The sequence below is a fragment of the Saccopteryx bilineata genome, chromosome 4 (genome assembly GCF_036850765.1).
Source record: "Saccopteryx bilineata isolate mSacBil1 chromosome 4, mSacBil1_pri_phased_curated, whole genome shotgun sequence".
Taxonomy (NCBI): Eukaryota; Metazoa; Chordata; class Mammalia; order Chiroptera; family Emballonuridae; genus Saccopteryx; species Saccopteryx bilineata.
The window spans coordinates 214,796,346-214,807,057 of NC_089493.1; positions in this window are offsets into that span (position 1 = coordinate 214,796,346).

The following is a 10,712-nucleotide window of genomic DNA, read 5'->3' on the forward strand; positions in this document are numbered from 1 at the left end:
TGGAGGCAGGCAGGAGGTCGCCCCGTGCTCCACTGAGCGGACACCAGCTGTCTCCGGGGCGGCTGACAGCCTCCAGTGCGAAGTAATCACCTGGCAGTGACCCCTTCAGAACCCAGTCTACGGGGAGGAGCTTAAGGTCAAAACAACATCCCTGCCCAGAGATGCTAAGGGTAGAGGACGAGTGCAGAATTGGGTAGGGTTCTTGTCTCAGACTTGCCACCGGTGTTTCAAAACAATAACAGTTCCAGAGGAGGCAGCAAAGCCCCAACAGGACAAGCTGAGGATGACTGGGCTTCTCAGAGTGTGAGCCACAGACCAAGTGCCATGACCAAGTGCCACAGACCAAGAGGCCAGTGCCATGGCCCATCTCCATCACCAGGTGATTCCTCACGGAAGGTCCTTGTGCACAGTTACGATAAAATTGCAGTGTTAAAATCCTTCCTAATAGCACCTAATTTATTACCTATTTGGTCTACTTGTTGGTGTCTGACTCCTGAACTGAAACCATTTGATTTTAACAAATGGAGCAATTTAACAATTCAAAGTACTTCTATTTCCAAATAATCTTTCCTGAAAAGTAATGTTGAAATTTCTTCTTGAACTTAAAGCTTCATGAAAATTAATTGCTTCCAAAATTCTTTGAAAAATATATACTGTATTTTATACAATTGAGTTAGCAATAAGGTGACATTTTAAAATGTATAGATATTAAGAATATTTACACTAATGAGGTTGCCTGATTTAATATATAGATATAAGCATTTCTAAATTTAATTCTTCCTTTTGCTGCATACTAATAAGCTAATATATTGGGGTAGAAGTCAGAATAGATATTATTGACAAGCAATCATACCTTTTTAAAAGTTTAAGTTCTTTAAAGCTACACTTCTCATATAGCAGTCAAAATTTTAGTACATATGTATATGCATAGAATATAACAGACTTTTCTCGATATAACTACTTGGGTGGACTTGACTAAATCTTTCTTTGGGTGTCAGCTTTGTCAATTTTGAAGACTGGTCTAAATTACAGTTCAAAAATTGAAATTTTATGAAATATTTTACTTTTATGTATTTTGCAGTTACATAAAATAAGATAGTAGTAACATTTTAAAAATGCCCTTGCTATTTTATATAATTAGTCTATACCATATTTTAACTGTCAATATAAAACTCTATGGTTTAACTATCTAGGAGGACTTCCTAACTTGATCTGTCACTCCTAATAGTCTAAATAAGTGTCAGTGAATATAACGGAAAGAGATAAAGAATGTGTAGCGTTATGTATACATCCCCTTTTCTGTAAATGCAGTCTTATCTTTCACCAGATTCCCAAAGAGATTCATAAGTTTTAAAAAGGTTAAGAACAATTGGCCAATACTGGATCCATTCATAAGCAAAACACAACTCCAGCAATCATCACATTTACATTCCTTTGCATGGATGAAACAGCTGGTCCTTAAAATAATTAAAGGAAACCAAATGCTATGTGAACTTCTTCAATAGCATTCCATTTAGTTGTAGGAAATGAAGATCTCAGTAGCGGTGTTATCTATAACAATTTTATGCCCTAAAGAAGAGTTCAAAATTTTCCTCCAGCTATTGAAGTTGGTGAATTACTACCTTTGATAATTTTATAACTTTCTCTGGAGGACAGTTCATTTTAGCTATTGTAAGACTCAAGAACTATGCAGAGAATATGCTGATTGTGTCCTTGAAATTGTCTTTTTCTCCAGTAATATAGATTTTTTTTCTCAGTTTTCTCCCTACTCTACCCATAGTCCCACCTCTAGTTTCAATCCCAGTCCCCACCAAGACGTGTTCTTCCAGGCTGACACTGAGCTTACTTATTTAGTTTGGGCAACATTTTCAGCAATCAGCAGCAACAGATTACAACAATGAACTTTTTTTTTTTCAGATAAGGCCTAAATTGGTGAAAGTAATTTCCATTTCAACAATTGCAAGACTTCCCTTGGAAATATCAGTGACTGCACAAGCCACAGACAGATCAAGTGTAGGTACTCCATCATCTGAATGGGGCTGGGCTATTTTCAATTGGAACAAGGTATTAAGTGATTAAATTGTGCCAGCAGACACAGCACTTTTATCAAGCCTTTTTTTATCCAAGCAGGCACAAAGATGGTCAATCCCTGGCCCTGAAAGTCTCCAAGGAAAACTTGGAATGCTTTAGGAAATCATGTTTGCAATTAAAGCACTGGTATTTTCCTTCTCATCACTGAATAAAGGCTGAAGACCAGTTTTTAAACTTTACCATTTTTATTTCAATAAGCTGCTTAAGACCCTCTTGCATTCATTGACAGGATTTTTGATATCATTCTGCTGCATTAGTCTACAACCATTTAATTGTTAAATGTTAACAGATTACAAGTGACTTAATAGAGGCACATTCAGAATTCAAGACACCATTGTCTTAATTCCTACCACAGCTAACATTCACATAAGACAGAAGATCAATACCAATTTGGGTACCATATTTCCCTGCTTTTTTTGTACAAAATTAGAACACTAGTATGTTTTCATCTTATTCTTATCAGCATACCTGGCTCACTGCTGAGAATGAGTCAATTAACAAATGAATGAATAAATATGCAGAGTACTCACTCGATGTCTGTTTGACTACTTGGAACCACAGGAGAAGTGGCAGCTTTTTAGTGATTCCTATTATGGTTCCCAAATTATAAGTGCTCTTTAATGAAAAGTACAAAGTGAACAGAATCAAATACTAAATATGTATTATAAATCAAAAATAAAATTATTAAGCTGTCCATTATCATAAAATTCTTTTACAAAGCCTCCCAACTAATGGAAGTAAGAGAAATAAAACCCAACTTCCTTGGAAACTGCAGAAGACTGCAATGACAGGCACTGTTCTTAGGGCTTTGTGTGGATTCTCTCATTTAATCTTCCAGGAAAACCCTGAGACATTGACTCAACACCATTATACAGGTGAGGACACCAAAACCCAGGGAGGCTAACTCTGCTCAGCATCATGGTGGTGAGTGGTATATGGTGAAGCCAAGATTCAAAGGCAGTCTCGTTCTAAAGACAGAGCTCTTAGCCTTAGGCAGTGCTTCGCACAAAACAGTGTTAAATTGATGTTTATAGAATTTGCTACTTTTGTTGTTGTTGTTTTTCTTTCTGGTCTAATTTGTTCAAAGAAGTATAAAAACATAGGTATTAGAGAAAGATTCACACACACACACACACACACACACACACACACACACACACACACACACACACAAAAGCAGGTGCTTCCAAAAATCCAAATCCAAAGACTACACTCATATGGTTAATGGTAGATGAATGAATGGAATGAATGAAGGGAATGATAGCATAGCATGGACAGTAGGATCAGCTGAGCTGGGATGCATCCTTAATTCCCAAGTTTTTAATTGTGAGACTTTGGGCAGGTTACTAACTCCTGTGAGCCTCAGTTCTCTAACTGGGAGTTGGCAAAACAAAAAACCCCCACTAACTTCATGGTTTTGTTATATTTATATATAATGAATACAAAATACTTGATATGAAATAAGTAGATGATAAATGTTTTATTTTGTGGGAGATAGATCAGAGGACTAAATTGTCCCTCTATTTCATCATTGACTCTATTTTGAAAATCAAAATGCTAATATTCAGTTAGATTAGGCTCCCCTAGCTACTTCTACAGCATCTCAACTTCTGTTTTTCTCATCTAATATTTTCAGAGAATATTTTTATTATACTGAATATGAAACCAAACAATTGATTTCTTTGTATTTCAGAGATGAACATAAAAACAGTCTTCCTGCTTCCACCAAAAGATGTTCTTGTTAGTCCTAAGAATGTCTCATTTGGAAGAGGCCTGGAAAATGAGGACGACTTGTGCAGGGGCACGAGGGAGCGTAAAATAAGACTAGACAGTCTCTTCAAACTGGTTATTAATTTTCCTGTAGAAATTCTGTCAGCTATCATATTTATTGTATTCATTAAATTACGTAATATTTTTATTTTTTTAAGCATAGTAAAGCATATACAGTACATGGTTTAAAAAACAGTACAGCCTGACCAGACGGTGGCACAGTGGATAGAGCATCAGACTGGGATGAGGAGGACCCAGGTTCGAGGCCCTGAGGTTGCCAGTTTGAGCGTGGGCTCATCTGGCTTGAGCAAAAAGCTCGCCAGGTTGGACCCAAGGTCGCTGGCTCAAGCAAGGGGTTACTCGATCTATTGAAGGCCCACGGTCAAGGCACATATGAGACGGCAATCAATGAACAATTAGGTGTCGCAACAAAAAAACTGGTGATTGATGCTTCTCATCTCTCTCTGTTCCTGTCTGTCTGTCCCTGTCTATCCCTCTCTCTGACTCTCTCTCTGTCCCTGTAAAAAAACAAAGCAAAAAACAAAAAACAAACAAACAAAAAACAGTACAGGATGACTTACAATGAAAAGCCAGTCTCCTGTCCTAACTTTCGCTTCCATTATAGCCTTTCATAGTCACTTTAAATGTTTTAAACTGTTAACTGGTTTTCCTTCTTCTGGGGATTAGGGAGTTGATGCTTTCTGTTCCTTCCCCACTTCTCTCTTTCTTCCTCTCCTCTCTAAAATGAATAAATAAAATATTTTTTTAAAACTATTGATTTTAAATTTTATATTCAACTTATTAAAAAGTACATAGACTTAATTTTATGAATTAAAAAAATCAATTATCAGATTTGGTAAGAAATACAAAGAATACTATTTGGGTGCTGAAAGATGGCAGGAGAGCTGAAATGTGATATCAAAATATATCTGTGGTTGAAGCATCAAGAAATACATGTGAGAAAGTCTTATTTAAAATCAAAAGAAGCAATATAGACAAAAAACAGTGATAAAACTATTGGAAAAAAGTGTGGAAAATGGTACAGGTAAGCTATATCTGCATTTTCCATGGTAGGAAGTTTTTGCCAATGTCCAAAATGAATGAAAAAAAACCACCTAGATGTACAAATATATTATTTAGCAATATGATGGTAATGTGCCTTGACCAGGCAAGCCCAGGGTTTTGAAATAGCAACAGCATTCCAGGTCGACACTTTATCCACTGCACAACCGCAGGTCAGGCTAAAATTAATAGCTTTTTAATTGTGGTAATAATGTATATACTTATTGCACAACCATAATTATTTTCATCTTGTGCAGCTTTTAGTCTTTTCCTGGAGTTTTCCATTGCCTTTCTTTTTCTTGAACTATCTTTTTTGCCTCCATACCTTTTTCACATGCTCAAGGATAGTATCAAATCTTTGAAAGCTACTGTTTGTCTGAAGTTTTCCTCCTTAAGCCTTCTGCTTCACATTTTCTGCTCTAATGTTGACAAATTTATCTCTAAGCTGTCTGTACAACACATAGGCCTTATTTTAGGGGTTGTAGCCAATGTTTCTGCATTGGAACTCATGTCATTCTGTGGATCACTCCTCCCTTCTCACCCATTTTGCTCAAGTAATCTCCTAAGGTTGAGCACATGGAAGAAAATTTTTCTGAGTCTTCTTGTTTAAAGCTGTTCTTCATTTAATTTTCACCCTTTATTGATAGTTTGACTGGTTGTGGAATTCTAGGTTTAAAATATTTTCCCTCAGAAACTTCAAGACATTATCTTTTTTTTTTTTTTTTTCTTTATTTATTTTTAGAGAGGAGAGAGACAGAGAGGGAGAGAGAGGAGAGAGAGACAGAGAGAGAGAAGGGGGGAGGAGCTGGAAGCATCAACTCCCATAGGTGCCTTTACAAGGAAAGCCCAGGGTTTTGAACCGGCGACCTCAGCATTTCCAGGTCGACGCTTTATCCACTGCGCCACCACAGGTCAGGCCCAAGACATTATCTTTTGTTATGACTGATGAGAAGACTAATCCAATCTGATGCTCATTCCTTTGTAAAGGTTCAGGTTTTCCCCCCAGTATGTAAGATTCCTGGAGCTGAGAGACCATAGGTAGAGGCTCACAACTTCATTATTACTTTAGGAGTTTATTACGGGAACTTGCACACTAGTCATGTCTTGGAGGGTGCTTAAGATGACATGGATCTACTCTGTGCCATGTAGCAGGTGATAAGGGATTATATTAGAGGACAGGATGGATGGGGTACTGGAAGGGCATGAGTCACCCTGGATAAGAGAAGAATGGCCTGTTCCAGGACCAGCACAAACCAGCACATTGTGGGGCATATAGAAGGGGTTGATCAATTAGAGCATTTAGAGATGCAATCTTGGTTCTGTCCCCACCTTACTGGATCTACTACAAGTGTTCAGCAGCAGACCATTCATGAAATATTCATTCCTCCACACCTCCTCTGGAAGCTTTCAGTCTTTTCTTTACCCTTAGTGTTCTGTAATTTTAAATAAGGTATCTAATGTGGGTCTTCATTTACTCAATGGATACTTTATAATTACTCATGTCCTTCAACTCCTCTCTTCTGTTGTCTTTGCTTCTGGAAGTCCTGTTAGTTAGAATTTCCCCTCCAAGATCAATCCCTTCTTCTTCTTTGCACTTCCTGTTCATTTTCTATTTATTTTCCTTTCTTTGAAATTTACTTAATTTTATAGTACAATCATTCAATTGATTTTTGTAGTCTGAAAATCACATTTTTAAACACCAACATTTACTTGATCTATAATTTTTTTCATAGCATCCTATTTATTTTTATAGCAGCCTGTTCTTATTTTACAGATGCATTGTTTTCTAATCTTTCTGTGGTATGAATAAGAATTTTTAAGGATTTTGATGTTGTTTTTGGAGTGTCTGTTTCCTTAAAGGTGTTGATGTTTCCCTGTCCACTTCTCTTTATGATGTTTCCCTGGCCTTTCTTATTCATGCTGTTTTTGTCAAATGATTAAAAACGCTTGGTTTCTGCTTATAAGTAGGAAATAGTAAATTGGCTGACTGGTAGCTCTCTGAACACAGGTAGGGTCTTACTTACTGATAATTCAATTAAAGAAATGTAATTGGGAAGCTGAACATTTTATTGAAGATCATACATCATAATTTAGAGATCTTTGTTAACCAATTTTGGCTATTTCTCTAGAAAAGGTCCTCATTATATTTGTCTGGAAAATGGTAAACTGCCTTTACTATACACACTGGAGTGGGGCACTGATCATTTTATGTGCAGTTACATACCTGCTTTTAGTCACACATTTCTCTTGCATCCTCTGTCACACCTGCTGTTTCTGAATTCTGAGATTCCTAGGTCAAAAGGTTAGACTGGCCCACTTGCCTGTAGTCACCTTTGCACAGAGTCTAGTTAGTGGCTGCTTTTCCCCTGGTTCATCAGTTGACACTCTTCATCCATTTTTCAACTTCCAGAACTTTTTAAAAAATTTTTTTAATAATCTTTTTTTATTTTTTAATTTTTTTTATTAATTTTTAGAGAGGAGAGAAAGTAAGAGAGAGAAGGGGGAGGGAAGAGCAGGAAGCATCAACTCCCATATGTGCCTTGACCAGGCAAGCCCAGGGTTTTGAACCAGCGACCTCAGCATTTCCAGGTCGACGCTTTATCCACTGCGCCACCACAGGTCAGGCCTTAAAGTTCTTCTTTTGTTGTTAGACTCTTATGTTCTTTGTTCTAGACCTTTAATGATGGAGCTTTAAAAACAATTCATTAATATTTTAGAAAGGTCAGACTGCCATACTAAACCAGAAGGTTATGTTTAAAAAAATTAAATCTTTTTATATTTATACTGTACTTATTTCATGTTATACCTGATTTATTGCTTTTTATTGGCAGTTTCTTCTCAATCATGAGCCTAATTTAATTTACAGTATAAATGGAAAAGTTAGTTCTAAGACACAGTCTTTGATGATTTGAATAACCAAACATAACTTTTTTTTTCAAACTTATACTTTGTAATGTGAAATATATATATAAAAGGTTTATTTTTAGGGGATCCTATGATAGGGGTAAGAGCTTAGAAGAGACAATGTTGGATTTTCTGAAATTTACTTTTTCTACACATCTTTTCAAAAGCTGTTTGAAGAAACTAGAAAATCTTGCTTGTGAAGAGTATACACATCAACAGCTGGCACTCCATTACTAGATGTAAGTTTGTCTATCAGCAAGCACAGAGTCTGAGATCCCTCCTTGGAAGTATTTTCAGTGCCTTTACAATAATCACAGCATCATCCTTGATACTGCAAATGACACACTATCTTTGACCTGAATTCATCTCTATTCACCTTACTGACCAGCTCCACAGGGGCTGTGGCCATGTCTGTTTCACCACTGCGTCCCCAGTGCTCACCACAGCTCTTGCACATTGTGGTGAATTGATATTTGCATCAAGTAAATGCTCAATGAACTGTGTCCAAAGTTCTGAAACTGACACTCAGCTTTGGGGAATTAGATGTACTAAGATGTATTATGACTAAAACTGCAGGACGTGGCAAATGTCATAGGGGTTACCTGAGCAAGGCAGGGAGTCCTCAGGCTATGACAGCCTCGACACACATTTCAAGTTTTACAATACTCACTCCCATGAAGACTTAAAAAAATTGAGAAGTGAGTGTGTCTGTTTATGTTAGCGTCGTACCTTTTTATACACTCATTTTTTTGGTCATTTTTCTGTTACTATAGTGTACATGACAGTATATTTACATCCTTTTCTTTTTCTGTGGCTTAGTTGTGTTTTTACATTCCAGGTTATGACTTTGCAACTGTGTTAGGATAGGTAAGTGACTTAGGCTAGGTTGTGTTTTGACTTACACCAAAATTCAGGTTACATCACTGTCGTAGGGATGGAACTGTGTGGTAAACCGAGGACCCCCTGTAATAAGCATTCAAAGGAAGGAAAGATTGCGTTAAGCCAGTAGAAAATGAGTAGTAGGATTTTGACAGGTAGGAATGAGAAGGAAAAAGCTTTCCATGGCATAAAGGTATGTCAAAGTAACATACAGCTTATAAAATGTTTGCATTCAGGTGTTGGGGCCAACTTGGACTTGGTGAACATGTTAAGGACACTACTCTTTTATGGATTGTTGTTGTATTGGCCAAGAGTTTGCTTAAAGGTTTTAATCACTGTAAAAAAAAATAGAAGACTAGATAAAGAAGATGTGGCACATATACACTAGGGCAGGGGTCCCCAAACTTTTTACACAGGGGGCCAGTTCACTGTCCCTCAGACCATTGGAGGGCCAGACTATAAAAAAAACTATGAACAAATCCCTATGCACACTGCACAGATCTTATTTTAAAGTAAAAAAAACACAATGGGAACAAATACAATATTTAAAATAAAGAACAAGTAAATTTAAATCAACCAACTGACCAGTATTTCAATGGGAACTATGCTTCTCTCACTGACCACCAATGAAAGAGGTGCCCCTTCCGGAAGTGCGGCAGGGGCCAGATAAATGGCCTCAGGGGGATGCATGTGGCCCGCGGGCCATAGTTTGGGGACCCCTGCACTAGGGTATGCTACTCAGCCATAAGAAATGATGACATCAGATCATTTACAACAAAATGGTGGGATCTTGATAACATTATATGGAATAAACTAAGTAAATCAGAAAAAACCAAGAACTGTATGATTCCATACATTGGTGGGACATAAAAATGAGACTATGAGACATGGACAAGAGTGTGGTGGTTACGGGGGTGGGGGGGAGGGCAAGGGGGAGGGGCACAAAGAAAACTAGACAGAAAGTGACGGAGGACAATCTGACTTTGGGTTATGGGTATTCAACATAATTGAAGGACAAGATAACCTGGACATGTTTTCTTTGAATATATTTACCCTGATTTATTGATGTCTCCCCATTAAAATTAATAAAAATTTATTTATTAAAAAAATGTTTGCATTGATTCAATATATTTAACTTTAAAACAAGTGCCTAACTTACAGAATTTAAAAGTAATAATTTCATAATGAAGTATTGAAGGCAGGTCAGATTTTCTTTCTTTGATTAACTCTGTAAGGTTACTAAATGGACATTTTTTTTTTAATAAATTTTTATTAATGGTAATGGGATGACATTAATAAATCAGGGTACATATATTCAAAGAAAACATGTCTAGGTTATTTTGTCATCAAATTATGTTGCAAACCCCTCGCCCAAAGTCAGATTGTCCTCCGTCACCCTCTATCTAGTTCTCTGTGCCCCTCCCCCTCCCCCTAACTCTCTCCCTCCCTCCCTCCCATCCTTGGTAACCACCACACGCTTGTCCATGTCTCTTAGTCTCATTTTTATGTTCCACCAATGTATGGAATCATGTAGTTCTTGTTTTTTTCTGATTTACTTATTTCACTCCTTATAATGTTATCAAGATCCCACCATTTTGCTGTAAATGATCTGATGTCATCATTTCTTATGGCTGAGTAGTATTCCATAGTGTATATGTGCCACATCTTCTTTATCCAGTCTTCTATTGAAGGGCTTTTTGGTTGTTTCCATGTCTTGGCCACTGTGAACAGTGCTGCAATGAACATGGGGCTACATGTGTCTTCACGTATCAATGTTTCTGAGGTTTTGGGGTATATACCCAGTAGAGGGATTGCTGGGTCATAAGGTAGTTCTATTTGCAGTTTTTTGAGGAACCACCATACTTTCCTCCATAATGGTTGTACTACTTTACAGTCCCACCAACAGTGAATGAGGGTTCCTTTTTCTCCACAGCCTCTCCAACATTTGCTATTACCCGTCTTGTTGATAATAGCTAATCTAACAGGAGTGAGGTGGTATCTCATTG